This window comes from Bacillus rossius, chromosome 11 (genome assembly GCF_032445375.1).
Source record: "Bacillus rossius redtenbacheri isolate Brsri chromosome 11, Brsri_v3, whole genome shotgun sequence".
Lineage (NCBI taxonomy): Eukaryota > Metazoa > Arthropoda > Insecta > Phasmatodea > Bacillidae > Bacillus > Bacillus rossius.
In genome coordinates, this window is record NC_086338.1 from 8,351,365 (window position 1) to 8,372,709 (window position 21,345).

Sequence of the window (21,345 nt, forward strand, 5' to 3'; positions counted from 1 at the left end):
TTTTTTTTTTTGGTTTAATTTAAATAATAACAATAACAAGGTTAATATCAAATGACGAGTATACAGTCATAGTGATAGTTAAAATAAATGTTAGGTAAGGGGCCCCTTTAGATACTTAACTTAAACACATTGATTTTGATGGTATGTTATGAATAACATAGGTTGAGTCAAAAAAAATTAATTAATCCAAAACAATGCCGAAAATGCTAGGTTAAAATTTTCTCTTTAGATACGTGGTGGCTCATGGTTGCTCTTCTGCATGCAGTAAGTAACAAAAAAGAATCTTTCCTGATTAGACGAGCTGCAGCAGGCACTGAGGAGCACCCTGACTCAGGTGACGAAGAAGTTGTGTGTCACGAAGTAATCGCGCCCATGGCCACCCACGCCTTCCGCACACAAACTGTACATAAATGTATTACAAAATAAGATAACTGAACAAAATATAATTTCCACATATTCTCGAAATAATATGCAATTTTACTCACCACTTGCGGTGTTTGGAGAAGGAGTTTAAGACATTTATTACAACAGATTAATAAACGGCCGAAGCTTGGAACCGTTACATTATGGCTGACATGCTTCAAAAGAAAGAAGTATTCTTTTGTGCAACTGAAGAAGACCATAGAGTTGAGACATGAAAGACTGCACAAGAAAAACAAATAGATTTACACTATAGTGCAGTTTCTCAAATCAACATTATGGACAAAAGTAAAATCATTTTGTTGTAAGACAAATATAGGAATTTTAGCACACAAACTTGTCCTTTTATATATATAAATTATGCTGAACATGTAAGTTACAAAATAATTTACAAATTCATGAATAATAAAAAAAACTATGACTCCCAGTTTGCTATACAAAATAAAATAAAAACAATAACTATAAAATAGATAAAGTGAGTATACGCATTATTAATTTTTGCAATGTCAGTGTCTACAGCAAATTAAACATTAATTAAATTATATGGTTTTTCAAATACTAATTGTTCAACTTCCTGAGACGAATTTTGAAATGTCATGGCTATATCAATGTCTGGCCCAGGTTTACTAGCTGGAACGCTTTCGTAACAACTACCAACATAAGACACCTGAACAGAATGCAATGGGATTGCTATTCCTAACATGCTTGAATCATTGAAATGCTTTTTTTAATTTGACATTGAAGCTCATTATTAGCATAAGTTTTGGAAACATCAGTGTTGTTGCCAGTAACAAAAGATAAACTTTTTGAGACTTGTTTATTGACACCCTTCTGTGCATGATTAGTGGCCAAATCATTATTTGCCAATGCTACATCATCACTGTTGATGTGGCATGTCACACTAGTCTTCTTCCAAATATTTTTAACGCTTTCATGTACATTACTTGTGTTTTTTTTCCACCGCTGATACAAAGTAAGCACATTTTTCTTGGTGCTGGGAATACAGTGTTCTTTACAAATAACTCCCCAAAAAGACTTACTAGAGCAAGGAGCACTGCCAACATCCAAGAGAGAAGATGAGTTATTAGCTATCAAAGAAGCTATGATTTCGGAACTATTTACTTTCTATGATTTTTTTGTCGAGAATATTCAAAAAAATGTTTCATACATTTTCCCAGTTCCGATACCATCTTATTTATTTATTTATTTATTTGTAATTGTAGCTGTAACATGCCAACCAACAGGACAAAGCCTTTAATGGTTGGCACACATTTAGATACATTTACACTCACAATAATAAACATAAATGAAAAACACAAAACAATACAATATAATACATATAAAAACAAAACACACATAACGAAAGACAATAAAACAAAAATAAAACGTTACAATTTAGACAATACAGAACTAAAACACATATGATCATTAGGAATTAAGGAAAATAATTAGTCTTTATCAAATTTATTAAAATTGGTTATTAGCCTAAAGATAATATCATTATTTCTGTTAACTGTACATAAAGTGAAAGTTAAACGACTGTTAAAAGGAGGTACTCTTAAACCGGTGTTGTCAAGTATATATTTACAGTTTACTTTGTTAGTATAACATTTTTTAATAAAAATAAAGTCAAGTAATTCTCTTCGACTTGAGAGAGATATCATATTGGGTAGAGGAAGTTGTTTCTGAATAATAATATTTATTAATTTATTCTGTATATTTTCAATTTTCATATTATCGCACATATTGATGTTGTTCCAAATTACTGAGCAGTATTCTAGTTTTGACCTAATTAATGCTAAATAAAGTGAGAGGATAGAATCAGTTTTGGTAGCATAACATGTGACATATTTAATTAAAGCTAATGTTCTTCGGGAACTAGAAATTAAATGTTGAACATGTTGGTGAAAGAACAATTTAGAATCTAGAATGATATCTAAATCTTTGAGAGAAGAGGATTTCTGAATTAAGGTGTTGCCCAATTTATAATCGTATTTGATAGGAAGGTATTTTCTGGTAAAGGATATTAATTTTGTTTTGCCTTTGTTGAGGGTCACAAGATTGGCTTTACACCAGTTATTAATTTCATTAATGTCAGTTTGTAATAATAAACAGTCATTAAAAGAGAAAATTTTTCTACTTATTTTTAGATCATCTGCGAATAGAGTGCCAGAAGAATGATTCAGAATTTGAGTAATGTCATCAATAAATATGTTAAAAAGTAAAGGAGACAAGGTACCACCTTGAGGAACTCCAGAACTAACTATAAAATTTGAAGAATTGGAGTTGTTGATAGATACAAAAAAAGTTCGATTTTTAAGGTAGCTAGAAAACCAATTAACATAATTGAATCGATCCATGCAAAAAGGTCTTTAGTCGTAAATAAGTGTTTTTGAGAAAAAAACAAAAAACTGTCTGCGCCAGAAGATTTTAATAATATAATAACACCTTTTTTTAATATGGTACCTAACAATTTCACCACTCATATGAATTATCTATATTACTGTTCTTGTATATAGTTTGTCGAAAAAAAATTATAAAATATGTTGGACTGAAGCCATTTTTGCATGGAAAAGTATTTTATTAAACACTCTTTTATATTTTATTGTTATTTTAGTATATATATTATTTTAATTGTTTCTTATCCAACAAAATGGTAGAAAAGAAGATACAATATGTTATATTTTATTACATATTAGTTTATTTACTCATGTACAGTGTGTCAAAAATTAAATTATATACAGTTAGTTAATCATCTTGTACCTACAAATCAATGTTCTCCAGTTAATCATCTTGTACTTCCAAATCAATGTTTTCAGCTGTTGGCCAGTTAGAAATATCAATGTAAAATTGTTTATGCTCCTCGGGAATATAGGGCAGAAGTTTTTGTATGTCATCTAGTTTCTTTTTTTTAATGGGGACCTTCCCTTCTGGATAAGCAATGCATGGTGGAAATTCGGGGTTCGTCATTGCTTGCCGCAAACAAAAAGTATGTAGTACCATACCATTGATAAATTTTCGTGCAACAATTGTTCCAGGCATTTCTTGACTAAAAGAAAAATGCATGAAGGAACTTATGCCAAACTGTTGCTTATCATCTTTCGGAACTGATCTCGGGCGCGTTTCTTCTGAAACGACAGACTTTTTGTAATATTGAGGCCACCAATTTTTGTAATCGAATATGTGTTCCGATTTCACATGTGTCACCATAAACTTATTATTATTACTGCTCTTGATTACTAATTCAGTGATTTCTCTTAAGGAATATAAACGGTCATGTTTCCTCAGCTGTCTTTTAATCATTGAAAAATCTCGGTCACAGGGGAGAAACGAATGACCCCTGATGGGGAAGAACTGTTCTATTTTATTAAATCAACCAGTTTGTGTTAAAGCCAATAACAAACGTGCCAGTGAGTGGTTTTTGTTTTGGCCAGAACAGTTGTCAGAGAAAATCCTTATCTCCTTAATTTCTGGAGGAACCGTGTTCAAATAATCCGTTAAAAGTGAGCACACTTCATTTGGGCCTTTGTTGGCAGTACCCTCATGATAAAGGTATAACATAGCACTATGTTCCTTTATGTTATGTATGCAGCAAACATTGACTGTTAACTGCCTCATATAGAAAGTCTCTTGAACTGGGATTCGTGGCAATTGAATATTTTGCATATAATCCATACAGATGGACAGAACGTGTGGTTCAGTTTTGCAGTCTCGTTCTTTTTTAAGTTCATTATAAAACTTCTTTGCCCTCCTTCTGTGAATCATTAGTTCCGCTGCCGCACACCTCTTGGCTGCTTCATTTATGTGAGGGTTTTTAATTTTAAGTTTTAACTCCTCACAAGTACAGCAGCAATCAACCTGGGGTCTGCCAAATGATAGAGAAAAGTTTTCATTGAAAAACTTAATGAAAAACTGATAACTGCAGTTAATGTCAGGATTTTTATCTTTGAATAGATTATACATGGACTTTACAGACAGTCTGGCATCGAGATATGATTTTGTTTTACCAGTGTATTTTGTGCATTTAACTGGAAAGCTAAGAATGTGGTTTCTGATTTTTTCCCGAACTTCAGGTGGAAGTGTGTTAGCACTTGATGTTTTCCCTCTTTCATCAACGGGACTTTTGCCCAATAAAGCAAGTTTTCTAATCCTCTTCACTCGTTTATCAGTAATAGCAAACAATGATAAGAAAGCTTTGTAACATACCTCTCTCTTTACATGGCCTATAATAACATAGTATTTGTAAACTTTGTCAACAATTCTTGCCCCCTCTTTCTTCCGAGGTCGACGGCGATCAACATCATGTATATCAATCAGAGATTGAATAAATGTGTCTTGTTGATTTTTTGTAGGCAAATCATGCAAACGTCTTAGCACATCAATAGCTTCATCATCTGAGATCTTCTCAAAACACTTCATTCTCTGACATCTGAAAACAAAACGATAAATATTTTTGTGATTGTTGGAAAATAAAGGAAATATATATAGTGCATTGAGAGATTTAGGCCTACTAAAACTAATTCTCTTGATATCAGAAATACATAAGTAAGTGCCTAATATTGTAATGTATATAACAAATACAAGCTTTAGATAACATTGGTAGTTATAGACCTACCTGCATGGAGGTCCTGTTGTTCTGGCTGGAATCAAATTGCCTTTGGAGGTTAGGTATTCCTCCCCTTTACATCTTGCAGTTTTTCTTATATTTCTTTTCCAAGAAGATGGTGTACTTTTCCTCTTTATACCTCTTTCTTCTACATTGTCTGTGCCTTCACTTTCTGATGACATTATTTAACAATATCTTTGTATAAAACTTACTAATTTACCATCATTTAACAAACAAACTGCATATTCAACATTCTTTTGTTATAAACATTTTGAATAACAGGTTAGGAAACATAATGTCACAGAATATTTCAATAGTGCGCCGCTACAACAAAAATTCCCAAACTTTATTCCATGCAAAAGGGGCTTCAGTCCAGGACTGAAGCCCTTGCTGCATGGAACAGTGAAATTAACAGTCTGTTACTACGGTAACAGTGCATTGGACTGAAGTCTTTTTGGCGTAGAAATGTGTATCTACCTTCTTAGGTAATGTTGCATATTCAAACTGGAATTGCGGAAAAAATGGACTGAAGCCCTTTTTGCATGGACCAATTCAATTGTCACTAAGACCGAAATTATGTAACTTGCCTAATAGTAAAGAATGGTTTACAGTATCAAAAGCTTTAGCAAGATCAAAATAGCAGGCATCTACCTGACCCCTGCTAATGACTTCATTAAAAATAGGATTGAGGAAAGTAATTAGATTGGTGGCTGTGGTCATTCCTGATCTAAAGCCATGTTGATTACTAGATGAACGATTTGTTAGTTGGAAATTAGTGATTTTAAAAACTATTTTTTCAAAAATTTTAGAGAGACCATTTAATAGTGATATTGGTCTATAGTTAACCACATTTAATTTGCTACCGTTTTTATGAATTGGAATGACCTTTGCAATTTTCCATTTATTTGGAAAAACTCGGGTTCTTAAACTAGTATTAAATAAATGTTTTAATAGGGGTACTAATATATTTGAACAGCCTTTCAGAATAAAATTAGGAATCCCGTCGGGTCCTGTAGACATTGAGGGTTTTAGAGCCCTTATGCCCCAAAGCACAAGGCTGTCAGAAACAGAGGGAACAGATATTGTATCAAGGAATGAATTTAAGGTGGGAACTTGGTAATTGACATTAGAGGACACATAAACACTTGAAAAGTATTCAGCAAATACATTAGTCAACACCACTGGATCACTAGATACAACATCATTAACTTTTAACGAATGCTGTTCATGATAACTGTTTTTTTATTAATTTGACATAGCGCCAAAACTTCTTAGGGTTGTTCTTGATATTATTGTTATTGGTTCTGGTCCAATTTATTTTATCACGCTTGATAAGATATTTGGTTTGTTTTCGAAAGAATGAAAATTTAGTATAATAGTACATATTTTTGTTTCTTCTGTAAAGTTTGTGAAAATGTTTCTTGGATTTTAAAGCTTGAATTAAGTCTTTTGAAAACCAAACAGGGTATTTAGATGGTTTGCTAATGAAAACGGGGATGAATTCATTAATATTGTGACATATTCAAGTACAGTCAGACCTCTATCTATCGTTTTTCAGGGGACCAACAAAAAAATTCAGTAGATGCGGACATTCAATAGATGTGGACTTCACTCTAAGAATTTTTAAAAAATATTTCAACCTCAAAATTAGTGTCAGAAATATATCAGTTACTTATCATTAATGTTAAATCAGTTGAAAAATAAATAAAAATTGAAGTATTTTACTTAATTCAATTTACGCTTGCAAAAAAAAAAACATACGCACAATAAATCTACATGGAAATTAAAGTCTTTTTCAATATCCTAAAGTCTGAAATATGTTTACTCATGTCATCAAATGTAGAGCTGTACTGAAGAAGCCGATTATGCCAATATTTAGTTGAATCGGCATTTCTGCCGACTTCTGATACGCTTGTTAATTTTCGGCCGATATTACTGAAAAACGAGAGAGACTGCCATAACCTAAAAATCCACGATTACCCTTTTCACTTTTCGTAGTATTACTGCATTTTTTCAGATCACATTATTTCTTAGCAACATGTGCCAAACGTACATATAAAAATTTAACATCCTATTTTTCAATAATGTTCTTTATTTTTAATATGTCATAAATAAATACATTACCGTCACGATAAATATACACCTCGGTTGTTACGGTAACTGTAGTGCAAATGTGGTAGCTATCGTGCTTCTGTAGTAATTATGGTATCGACAAAGAATCTTTCGTTCTTTTTATGGTAATTATCTTAGGATAACATTTGGGTTTGTACTGTAGTTATGGTACATCATCCAATTTCTTCGTAAGTTGTTGTTCATTTGTCTTTTCTTCATATTTACGTGCTCCATTACTTGGCTGCAGATTTAAGTTGATTTTTACTACTGTATACTATCGTTACTGTTTTTATTACGGTTTCTTTCTAAGAAATGGTTATTTCTGCAAAATCTTTATGGTTAAACGATCATCTATTATAATTTATAGTGACGGGACCACATATTTTGTACGATCAATGCGGACAAAACGATAATTCGAACATCAGTACAAGCGGACATTTTTAACCTTAGTTGTATGGCAATTTTGCCGGGACCGTAGAAAGTATACGATAAACACGGACAATCGATACATGCGAGTTCGATAGATAGAGGTTTGACTGTAGTTAATTGATCAACAAGATAGTTAACATCAGTAGATTCATAGAAATTTGACCAATCATAGTATTTAACAGCATTGTAAAGACCAAGATAGTCACCATTTATATAGGACCTAGAGACTCTAGTAGAACTGACCACATAAGGAATGCTGTCAGATATTATTTTTATAATTAAGGCAGGATGATATGGGTCTTCAGTGACAAGTGCTTCATCCGCATGAGATACTGAACATTGCGAGATGTTTTTGGATGATAGGATTGTATTATACTGAAAAAGACCAAGACTAGATATAAAGTTTATAAGATATTGTGCTTTAGTCTTGATGTGCGTGTGCACGATGTTGGTAGTTAGATTATTGGTCCAATCAACACCTGGGACGTTAAAATCTCCAAGTAGCACTAACTCATCTTGATAAGCAGCCAGTTTATTTTCTAAAGTCTCAAAATAAGATGAATAAACATTTGGTGATGTTTGGGGTTGTAAATATATAGTGCCAATTATAAAGGATTTATTCTGAGACATTTTAACTTTTAACCAAACAGATTCAATTCCGGGGTAGTCCAGGTGAAAAATAGGCTGAATAGAAGTGAATTTAAACTTATTGACTGCTATCAAAACACCGCCACCACGATCTTTAGAAGTCAGCAAGGCGTCTCTATCATTTCTGTAGATTGAGTATTGGTCTGTGAAGTAGTGGGATTTAATGCTAAGATTGTTGAACCAGGTTTCAGTTAGACAGATAAAATCATAATTAGAGATAATAATGTTTTCATAGAATTCTTTTGATTTAGTTCTTAGACCACGGATGTTTTGTTAAAAAATTTCCAATTCCTTTGAAATGGGATGCATGAAAACAAATTACGGTGCTCCTCCTGGCACCGGAGACAGGTTCGTTGCAGTGACACCAGCTGATAAGGGCTTCATGGGGATGACGGTCTTATCAGTGCTGACAGAATTATTTGATGTAGAGTCACTGGTAGCAATTTGTTCCGGGTGAAGTTTACCGTAGAAGGGACTGATTAAGCACCCACTCGGCCAGAATACTATGTTATTTATTCTATTAAAATCTTCAAGTACTACTATGTGAAACGAAGCGTAAGAATCAAATTTGGTTCTAAGTTTCACTACCTTAACATGTGAAAGATTGAGTTCATTAGTTATGTAGTCAACTATCTCGTTTGCTTGAACAGAAGGATCAAGACGAGTAACAAACAGTGCTTTGGTCTTCTCGGAACAGGCTTGGCGACCGTTTTAAGGGTGGGAATATTCCTTATACCCACTTGCATCGGTGTTTTCTTTCTTTCCGGCTCACGCTTGGATTCTGTATTCGCCTTCATTTTGGATTTTCGTGCATTTTGCACAACGGTGAAGCCGTCAGAGTCAGCATGTTGGTTGGTGTGGTTGTTTTTGGTGACATCACTTTTTTCTTGCTGCGTCGGAAGTAGGTCACTGGACGGACGCCCGTTACCCGAGACGCGCTGTGCTGCTACACGTTCAGTTTTCTTGTCGCTCGAAGACTTCATTAAAGCCTGACTATAAGTTATCTCACTTTTATTTATTACAAACAAACTTTCTTTTATTGAGATGAGTTCTTGTTTAATCACAGCCGTTTAAGAGCGGGAGTCGATAGGCAGACACTTAAGTTGAACGTTTTCGTTTTGAAGAGCATCAACTTTATTGCAAAGCAGTTCAACCTTTTTAATTAAATCATCGAGTTTAAGAGCATCTGGCTTCATTATTTCCAGCTTGGTTATCTCCAACGTGGGTAGTTCCTGAGTTGCACTAGAACTGGAACCAGATTTCTTGGTCGGCGATCTAAACATTTCCGTGTTGACGACCTGCACTGATTTTAGAGAGAGGTTCATATTGTGGCAAAAAACCCCGGAAATCAGGTTGATCTAAGATGGACGAATTAATATTTAACACCAACAGACGATGTTAAACCAAAATAGATCGAGATAACCGACGGTAAACGAGGAGCGTGCGCGCACACATCCGTCGGCTATGGACTCCCGGCCGCTACTTTTAAACAATATATTTATATGGGTCTTATAGTCAAAACCATAAAAAATATTTCGCAGCTTCACCAAAAGTTCCAGTTTTTTGTAACATGATTTATTTACCTCATCGACACTTTTGTGTCTTGCATACAAAAAGTTAGCTAGCGCACATGCGCGGATACGAGAACCAGCTCTGCCTCCTATCCTAGCCCTCCAAGTATCCAAATCTACATGCATCGCTCAACAAAGTTTTAAATATTTTAAAAACTTTACTTACATTTATACTTAAGTCCAGATGATAGGCATGAATACCTTACGATATCACTAAGTACAGTTGCTACAAGTTTATTTAATAAGTGATCTGTACTAAATTATGCATGTCTTCACAGATAAATAAAAATGAATAATAGAAGCACTTCCGGTTCCAGCAATTGGTACCACCTTGCCGTTGTTTTTTTGGCTTTCACTAGAAAATTTTCAGAAAAGTTTTGTTCATAGCAAACTCCTGACTGGTTGCATTTCATAACACACATGCTCTCTAATGTTTTGGTTGACATTTGTGATCTGAACTTGGTTTTATTTTTAGTAACAAGACTGAAAACACGCTCACATTCAACATTACTGTGGGGAATTGTCAATACCGATAACATTACCTTTGACAGTCTGTCAAACTTTTTATGGCCATCTACACCTACAATATTCTCTACACTACTCCACTTTACATCAACTGAATCTTCTTTCTTGAAGAGAGATGAAGTATTTTCCAGCTGAAGTAAAAACAACTGTTTTTGAAGTTCATTAACTGCAATGTCTCTCATTTCATTATCATTAACTGGCAAAATGAATGGAAATCTTTTAGTGAAAAAAGTTACATCAGAAAACTTGGCATTTTCTATGTTTTCGATCACTGCAACTTCTGCTTTCTCCAGTACTTAATTTTTCAGAGGGAATTTAGTGATGATATAATCACATGCAGTTACAAAGTAGGTTCTTACTGCAGAAAAAAATATCTGTTTGTCAACTACCTGAGATGTCTTACTACCAATAACTAATTCAGAGTAGTAATGGGATTTTCGATACCTCAATACCTTCGATACTTGACGGTATCGCCATGTATGGAGTATCGAAACTGTAAGTTCGATACATTTTTTCGATACCGGAATGCTTGTTCATTTGTATTGAATTAAGGTTTTGGAGTCACCATCGTACAATATACAACTACAGTAGAACCTCAGTGATAAGTTCCCGTTTCATACATTTACCCGTGTCATACGCCGATTAATTTTGGTCCCGCCAAAAGTACTATATTTACAATGGTTTACTTTCCCGGAACATACACTAATAAAATCATTAATTTCCCGTTTCATACGTTTTTACGTAGCGGAAAAGTCCTAAAATTCACCAATTTTTTTGTTATATTCCTCCTGATAAACTACGTTTTAATGCTTTTATTTTGAAAAACGTTCATTGTTTACCTTTGCAAACGTAAGAAAATTACTTTATCGCACCATAGATATGGATAGAACTGCAGCCACACCATTTTTACTGCCTAACATCACTGCTGCATTATCAGCAGAAAAAGCTAAAAGATGCTCAATGGGTACATGTAAACGATCAAGTTCACTTACAGTGATCTTTCCTGTGGCATCACCTTGCAACGCTGGCAAAGAAAGAATCTTTGAAACTATTTTTTGTAGGGATGGGTTGAATAATGTTATATCAATAGGATAAAGTTTAGTATCAGAATCATTATTGCGATCCGTAGATACAGAAAAAATAGTGGTGCACCGATATGACAGCAGTAATCGGCAGATACAGATTATGTTACCGATTATAATGAACAAATTTTTTTAAGTGTAATAATGAACACAAAATTTTTTATTCCCATGTGAATTTAATAAAAAATATTAGGTAAAATTGAGAATACAGTTATAATAACAATATAAAAATATATAAAATACACTATTAAGTCATTGCAAAGTGTAAATTAAATTAACTTCTATTTATATTTGTTATTGTAAACAACTTGAACTATAGTCTAATAATTGTAATTTACAATGGGTAAGTTTTTGTTGCGGAAAACTAGCATTATTATCGACTGTCACATAAGGTTGCATCGAGAAATTACAGTTTAACAATGTAAACATGTTGCTTTATTTTGTTCACTTGAGTTTATAGAAAAACTTTTCTACACTTCACTTTTTTTCTCCCTACTCGCCATCTCACTAAAATTATATAAAAATGACTCAAAACCAATTATAGCACATGTGATTTTATTTATGTTGACTGAATATAAAAAATTATAAATACTTTTTCACTTTTCACGTCACATACAAATAACACAACGGATAATGTTACCAAATACGCCCATAACGAGTTTGTAAAATGCAGTGATAAACTCTAGAAGGTATCGGGACCACGATTTTGAACCGCAACTACGACTCGAAAAGATTAATTGTCATATAATCCACTACAACTGCTTGTGGTATTTTGATTGCGTGCCATATATTTTACGTCTCTGGCTATAGGTAGTGTACAAGGCCACTAAACTAAAGACTAAACGTAAATAAACGTGTAGGAAAAATGTATTTTTTATTGTTCGAGGCAATGAGATTCACTAAACTTAACGAAATATCTGTAATCATTATATGACGGAGTTAGATGAATTTTGTAATATATACAAATATTACCGTACTTCGTCCTAAAATGTGTAACAAAATATTACACCTTAAAAACCTACTTAATTATGCCGGGACGTAGATAATTGGCAAAGTAATAGTTAAGATAATCGCCGATTACGATTCATCGGTGCACTACTAAGAAAAAGGCAAAGTTTGTAAAATACTTACAATGCACTGGGTTGCATCTGCAGCCATCTCTTGCATAATGGCAGTAGATTTCGTTCTCCCACAGCCATACTTTTTTGCCTCATCCGACTTGAGGAATATTTTTTGGAACAATGCACCGGCGTGGTCTCCTACGCTCATTGGAAGGTTATGTTCAACTAAAACGAATGTAAACAAACATTCTACGCGTATTACATCACTGCCAGAAGTTTCACCAACAAAAAAGTTACTGATTTTTTTATTTCTTTCACCACTTTTCATATTTTCCACATGTTTCAAGAACTTCAGGTGATTAGTTATATCATTTTTGCCACTGTGAGCGATGTTCATATCACACCTGTATATTGAGCAAAATGCGAACTTCTGCGCTTTGTCCGACTTCAAAATACACGGAACACTTGAATATACTACTTGTTTTTAGTACCAACAGACATTTTATCTGCAACTGCTGAACAGCAAACATAAGAACACTGCGCCGAATGCAAACAACCAAATAGGTACTTATAAATCAAGCAAAGAAGAACACAACACGCGAAAAATTCATGGCTGCTTCTTGGCTTTGTACCGTCCATTGAACAAAACAACTTCCTTTATCAAGCCTACACATTGTGACACATTTCCACCATTTTAGCAACCGACTGTCGAATCACGAACCGCCGTTCAGTTCGGCTACGTTCGTGCGATGTGAATAAATGTGGTACAGGTAGAATGACTACATATCTCATACGCTAGTTAGTAATTGCTATGGTACCTAAAGCTTACGTTATTAAACCAGACACAATACTTCGGTTACAAGTACGATATGCGTAACATAAGTTTGTTACCACAAGCGCACAATTTATTGAAATCGCTAGTATGGCGCGGAAAATTGTTCAAGCTCAAAATGACATAAGAAAAATCCGTAAAATATTAACAGCTCCCTTAAAACCGTAAAAATCAAGCACTTTCCGTACATTTTACGGAAGATCCGTAAAGGTTGGCATGTTTGCAGTATGATAAATTGGGACACACATGGTGTTCTTTAAGGTTCAATGAAATTAAAAGTTGTAACCACAACATATAACTTATAAAAATATTTTAAGATTGAATAACAAAGAAGTTATTGCCTTCAATGTATGCTGAAGACTTTTGCAATAATTTATTAATACCTGAATTGCCTTCCATGTATACCTATATGACAGGAATTTGTAATGATGAAATATCAATTATCAATAATATATCAAGGAATTTACAGTTTAATTATTAAAATTAAAAAAAATAATTTAAACAAAAACTTCAATTTTATTGTTATAAATAATCTCATTTTATAATTCCTTAAAAGAACAATTTTTCTTATAGATTATTACTAGTTTGCCTTACATCTTCAATTGGAGCTGTTAAGTAACAATTTCTTTTGGCAGCAAAAATTGTCCATTCAAATATCTGGCAGCAATTTTTTTTCCACAGTGTTTTTGTAGTTATTAATCTAACCTAGCCTACACATTATGTTACTCATTGTTTCCCATAGGCCAGGACATCTGTAGATTTGCAAATTATTATGCAATAACATACACTGAAGGTTTAATTGTTACAATTTTTCCTCATGCGAAACTTTCATACAGTTCTTGTGTACAGCTCTTAAAAATAATAAAAATAAATAAGCACAATTTTTTTTACATTTCATAATTGAAGAGAGAAAAATTGAAATAAAAAAAATTAGCGATAAGCACCTGTTTATGAAAAAAAAATTAACCTGCTTTGAATTTGAAAAATTACAAATACAAGGTTGGTAAAGAATGTATTAAAAATGAAAATTGATATGTTCCCCATTAGAGACATGTTCTACATGGATGGAATTGTCCTGATGCTTACATGAGTCAGCTGTCCTACCCAATGGCACACAGTGTTTAACAATATCTACTAAATAAATAACTACTCACAGTTCGTGATATTCGTAGCAGATCTGTTCATTGATGGCAACGACATCTTTCCTAATGAATTCATTATATCTAATATTTTTGCCCTTTTCTCTAGGCACTTCCACAGTCGCGGGAAGGGGGAACCGTGCAAATAAGCACACTCCTACTTCTTATCGTCAGAAATCGAAGGAGCCTCTTCAGAACTGTCCTGAGTTTTGATTGGGGTGTCCCCATCTGAAAGAAGAATTGCAAAATCAAAATTTTTTATTTTGTTAACTAGAATTAGTTATGAAATCCTTACATGGACAAAATGTAATTCAATGTATATCAAAGTTCTAATAATAATAGTGTCAATATGAGTAATATAAATTCATTATATTAAACAGTGTATGTTATAAATGATATTACAAACACATACAAGAATGAATGTTAAGCTTTCTTATTTGTGCACCACATTAGCGCTCTTGTAAAGGAAAACAAAATTGGTTGTTGCTATAATAATGTATTTGCATAGCAATGACAGATTTCATCATCAAATACAGTGGGCAAACTTACCAACAGATTTATCCCCACTAACAGAATGATCTTGTCGTGGAGATGGCCAGTTTGGCTTAACCGCTTTACATGGTTAAGTATCGCCTGCACACACTGGCCACTTACACAGCTTCCTTTTTTGTTCCTTAGGCCTGTTGTCAAAATAACAAAGGTACAAAATATTTAGCTCTATTTCTCATAAAACGCAACAATGCACATTTTTACCTGTTACAAGATTCCAGGCTATTGTTTTACATTAAGTAATTTTTTTGTTTGTGTTTAGAAAGAATATAATTACTTTATACTTGTAAAAAGTATATATTCATTGCAATATGTATTTCTTTGTGACAACAATTAATATTTTTTCATCTGCAATAATTGTTATTTATTGAATATCGTTTGAAAATTAACTTTGCACCAAATAACAAATGTTTCAAGTTGAAGAAATGAAAAAGTTAAGCATTGCATGTACACATGCCCCAATATAAATCTATTTTAATTACCACTCAAACAATTCTGCCCCTCCTTCATTTATCACCTTAGATCTGCCTCCCCTAATGCACTTAATCCCCTAATGCACTTAATTTTTTAGAATTCTTTAGGCTTTTTTATAAATGCTAGTGTGAGGCCTCCTGATAAACATCCTGATAAACATCCTGATAAACAAGCTGTATGTGAAGGTAATTTAATGTACTCCTGTTTGCCTACCCTTCAAGAACTCTGGTAATTTAATGTACTCCTGTTTGCCTACCCTTCAAGAACTCTGGTAATTTAATGTACTCCTGTTTGCCTACCCTTCAAGAAATCTGACATCCTTCGACACAACTTAACATGCAAAGATGAATTACATACCTTTCTTCACTATTGCAAATAAGTGTGTTATATGGTGACTACCTACACACAAATAAAAATTATTTTCTTTCTTTGAAGATATATGAATATTCACATGCTTACTGAATGCTTATAAATTTCAAACATGGTCAGTTTAAGGACTTGGATACAATTTGTACTGTAGTAACAGCTACAAATATAAAATTGTATGTATTAATATTTTTTTAGTAGAAAGATGATTCTGGTAAATTAGGCACATAAAAACTAAAGTGAAAAGTATATTAAATTAAATTATCTATGTTTATACATATTATGCACTTAAAGAATACATATATTTGGTGAATTTAACTTACTTCACCTACCTAACCTTTCACTTAAGTTATTTTTCCGTATGTAAGCTACTGATCTACAAGTAAACCAAACAGTGGCACTATTGAGGTCATTAGAAACAATGGAGGGAAATGAAATCAGGACGGAGGGGGGATGTGAGTACCCGAGAAACCTACCAGTTCACAGTAGTTGGCTCTTCTTACCACTTTTTAAATATTTGAGGCACCCCACTGGGAATCAAAACTGCATTGTTCTGGTGTGTGGTCTGAAAGCTCGGACACCATAGATCCTAACAAGTAAAAGAAACAAACAGATCTAATACAGTACCTACTTTCGCTACAGCGGTAACCGTTTGCAAACTTGAGGAGGCCACAGATCCCTTGGATCCTGGCTCTCTGCCAGGTGGGGCCAAACTAGCCTGCTCACAGTTTGCAGTTAACTTTTTTTTCAGCTCACATTTATAACATTTATATGACTGTAAGTAACAATTCAACTGAATGCAAATTAGACATCATTACCCTCCTTAAGATGGCATTTTACAGGTGGGTTCACACTAGCCTGCCTATGACCTTTCCAACTGTTTTTTTTTTTTTTTTACATAGAGATGATTTGAGACTTGCTAAAACTCTAAAATATATAATCATATTTTATAAAGCCATTTAATTAATTTTTTTACCTGAGATAAAAATTTTAATTGATATACTTAGTATGTTGCAAAGGTTTAGGACATTAAGCCTGTCATTGGGGAATTCAACTTACAAAGTGCACATATAAATTTATAGTTATTTGAGATGACTACCTCCCATCTCTCATTTATGTCTCTCAAACACCTAAAGTGAGCTCATCTGCAACACGTATCGCACATCACCCATTGTTCTATATAATTTATTCTAATGTCCTTGTTCCCACATTTAAAACATATGTTCACAACACTATCAGATTGTTTCAAAACTGCCTGTTGCAACCATGCTCGCTCTGCCTCGGGTGAAAAATTTTCAGAGAACATTCTCACTTTGAAAATACAATCTACATAGAATACATCAAACACACCACAATTTACTCCATCGTTTTGTAGTGGTATTTTATTGCACACAATTTCTTCTTTCCAGTGGTTCACTTCAATTTGATTATTCGTCATTTCATTTCTCACCATTTGAAATATTAAAAAATATTTTTGTGCACACTTCGTTTGTTAACTCCTCCAGTGAATCCAGATGGTGTATCACTTTCTTCTGAATGTTGGCAACTAGTAAACTCCAATGATTATTATTATTATTAATATATGGTAATATCAGCCGTTCTTTAGTAGAAGCCGTCCAAAAACATCTTCCTACCATTCCCGGTTCCAATTACTCGCTCTTTCTAAACAGAGATTGCCTACGTATATTGGCACAAAACAAACTTTGTCATAAATTACCCTATTGATTTGTTGCAATAATCTCAAGTACACTGCAATTGCAGCATCTACTGCATTTTGAGACAATAATCTGTCAGTAATGTAAGTGAAGTAGTCAGTGCATCTAAGTTTAATTGTAAACTGGCCAATCTCGAAACGACTCACTACCATATCATTCTCTACAGTGTAATAATGTGTATTTAGAGATATTCAATTTTGCATAGCTTTTTCGTGAGGGTGACCACAATCACTATTCTCATGCCAATCTTTTATTTTTCCTGTTGTCTTCGCCAGTTTGTTAATCTTGTCCCTCAGAGTTTCCCGAAATGCATCTGCATCGAACTGAACAGTAATAGACGGATTTTGTGCTAACCTTTGCATGAAAAATACAATGAATATACCGCAGTTATAACCATCATGTTGTATGGGATGGTTTGGAGGGTTTATGACTTTCCACCCATCCAAATCAATACAGTCATTTGTGTAGATCTGACGTCCATGCATAATATCTATAAATTCCTTGAAAAGCTTTTGTCCTAAATTTTTGTTTTTGTAGCCAAAATAATTAAGAAACTGGAATTCTTTGCACACAAAATTTGCTACTATCAGTGTCCAATGGTTTCCAGAAACATGTGCAAGTATGAACACTAACTTTTTACCTCCAAGTTTTACTGTATTAATGTAACTACTTTTGTCTTGACATGATTCTGGATAATCTGTCAGTTGCTTAAATAAATTGCTGGGATAATAAACCGCATTAGATTTAGACTCGCTGAAATCTAAAGCAATACTAGCATCAATAGCTGCATCGGACAACCATTCTTTATCTTCAAGTGTAATGAAATCGGATTGATTTAAATATTTACTTCCATACATGACTACAGTGCTACTGTCAATGCTGGTTCTTTGTGGAAATGTTTTTTCGTTGGAATCATTGTTGCTTTCTGTGGTTTGCTCATGAAATTTTATAAATGACATGTTAAAATACAAATGTATTGGATCTGCCCTCCTTTTCCAAACTTCGTCCACTGTTATGTCATCTGGGTTATCACTGCAGGACTGTTTACAATCAACCTTGGTCCTTTTTAATTTTTGCGTAGTAACGTTTTGTTACTTCATTCGGAATGTCATTAATCAGGGTTTTACAAATGTTTTGAATACGCTCACAAAGATAGTCCAGGAATCGACCGAACTTGGTTGCTGAACCTCGCCCTTCCCACAGTTGGCAAGATACTACTCCACATCGGTGCAAACTGCATGTATTAACAATAAACAAAGCAAACTGTGGGCAGTCTTTCTGTTTCATTATCAGGTGGCTCAACCGCGAAACAATGTCATCATACTTCTTTTTGAATAACAAGTATAAAGGGCTATCGTAAAACACTCTTTCACCAAGCTCCCCAGATTGAAGACATTCTTCTGAAGCAGTATAACATTCCTTTTCACAATTTATGTTTGACAGGTGTGAATAGTTTCTCAGGAATTGCATTGCTCTTCCCACTTCTGCTGTCACATTCTTTGATACAAACTCAGTCATCATATTTTCAAACCTATCAGTCAGTGTTTCTAAATCAGGTGATGTCATTAGAACACACACACTTCCATTATGAAAACTTTAAGTTTGCCTGTTATGTCACGTTTCTTTATATTGAAGGCTATGCGGTTGACAAAATGACAGCAGCAGATGTGAAAGTACACATGCAATTAAAATGTGAAATTGTTTCACCATAAAAAACTCTGAAACACATAATTAAGTAATGAAAACAGTTATGGAATTAAACACAAGCAGTGTGCTTTTTATCAAAGCTGAACTAAAATCAGTAACAATTCTGGGAACAACAGGCCATTTCCAATTTTTGTGCATGTAATGTTTACTTGAAGAAGAAAACATTTCAGTGAAGTAGCATCTTGACATGAAGAGAATATTTCGAAAATGGGAAGTATTTTAATCCGTACGTTTATTACAGCAGCATAGTAATAAATTCGGCCAGTTTTATAAGGTGATCTGATAAAAGAAGCAGTAACATCTATATACTAATTACTGATGGACTGTTTGAACTTACGTTGTACTTTCATCTGCTGTTTGGAAAACATTAAGCATCCCAATGGCGAAGTGATGTAGCGCAAGTACTGGTCCTTGTTATTCTATTTAGAAAATTTTTTTTTTAAAAAGTTAACAATGTCATCACGATCCATATCATTTTGAGACAGGGCCTCGGAGCTGATTTTGTGAACATCACTTATACTTTTCACGTCCTGTAGATTACCTCGCGCAGCATTGTCCAAATCCTTTTCTCTCACTTTACTGTACCTTAAAGCTTTCGGATGGATATTTAGCAAGGCATTTCTCCATTTTTCGCGCAACCAGCCTCTGACTTGGCTTGTTCAGAGTGATTTTGACGATTGGAGTCAACTGGCCTGGTTTCAACAGTTAATGCAGGAAACACATCAACATTGCACTGCAATTCCACTTTATACGATTTATCGCAGCTTGTATCAGTACATTTATACAATAAAAAAATTTGAAAATGCCTTTGAGTATTTATAATCCCTGAAATTTAAAAACAAATGTTATTCCCAGCTTGTTTAAAAGTAGATAGCATAAAATCTGGTGAATCTGACCAACATGAAGAAGTGTAGGAAGTTAATTGGCAGAAAGTTTAGGTAAAACAGAGTCGTCAACAACCCATTGGGCCACAAACTGAGAATATGGCACCTTAGGCCTTCGTTTATTCACTGTTGCGGATGGTGAAATGTGTATCTCGTTACATACCAAATCCGGTTCAACTGGCTTGGAGATGGCGGATTCCAGTGGTATGTTTTGTACAGAAATGGGTTCACATTTATCTTTCAGAGTATAAACATCCAATAGAACAGGAACGTTTTCGGGTAAGGACGAAACTGCTCTAGCGTGGTTTTCATACTGATTTCCAACTACGGCATAATTGGCCACGACTGCAATACTACGAGAGATCATCAGTAAGCATGTTTCTAATGTTTCCATTTGAAGACCATTTCCGATACAGTCGCACAATATTTTTCTTTCATTTCTTCCAACCTATTTCTGTACAAACATCATACCAGGGAGATAGTATGCCACAGCCAAAGCAATCAACATCATCAACATTACTAACACGTTGTGCCAATGCCGAAGCAATGGCGAACTGAATGTCGCACTCAACATCATCACCAGGACCCTCACATTTTTCATAGCAAATATCACGAAATTTGCCGAAATTTTTCTTCCATCGCATGTCCAACCTTTTGCCTTCGCACCCCGCAACATTCTACTTTCTTGGCCCCAGAAGTGAACAACTGCTTTGCCCCAAACATCAGACCGCGTGGCCGGTACTTGAAAATCTCTATACATGCATTTACTTTTCAAGATTTGTATTAGCTACTTAAACGTACGTATTATAACATAAATTAGCCTTCAGTATGACGACAATATGTAATTAGTGCTTCGTTATACTTAATACTTACCAATACATCATTAGTACCTATCATCAGTAGAACAGACACTGCTCTAAACATAGATAAATGGTTTTTCAGTCTCCTCAATGCCCGTTTAATGGTTGCACCTCCCGTGCAGTACCCGAACACTTCTTTTCCATTTCCTGTAAAGGTTATTGAACATTGAAAATGTAGTATACAACAAATCAATAAAACTCATTACTAATGACTTAATGCTTGTTGCACGTTGCCTGCAGTTGATCGTACGCCATATTGTACATGTTTAGATGATGGGAATCTACTGTAAAGGATATAGTTAAATATAACAATTATTTTACAAAACTGCACCCAACACTTGCACTAATAAGCAGAGGGAAGGACA

The 21,345-nt window shown here is 34.1% G+C and overlaps 1 long non-coding RNA gene across 1 annotated transcript; it reads right to left on the reverse strand.

Moving 5' to 3' along the window:
* Window positions 1–15,019: 15,019 nt before the first annotated feature.
* LOC134536620 (uncharacterized) lies at window positions 15,020–21,105 on the reverse strand. The gene is made up of 3 exons (XR_010075825.1): window positions 20,994–21,105; window positions 16,291–16,403; window positions 15,020–15,105 (listed from the first exon to the last, which is right to left on the reverse strand). It is a non-coding gene; the product is annotated as an uncharacterized LOC134536620 (long non-coding RNA).
* Window positions 21,106–21,345: the final 240 nt, after the last annotated feature.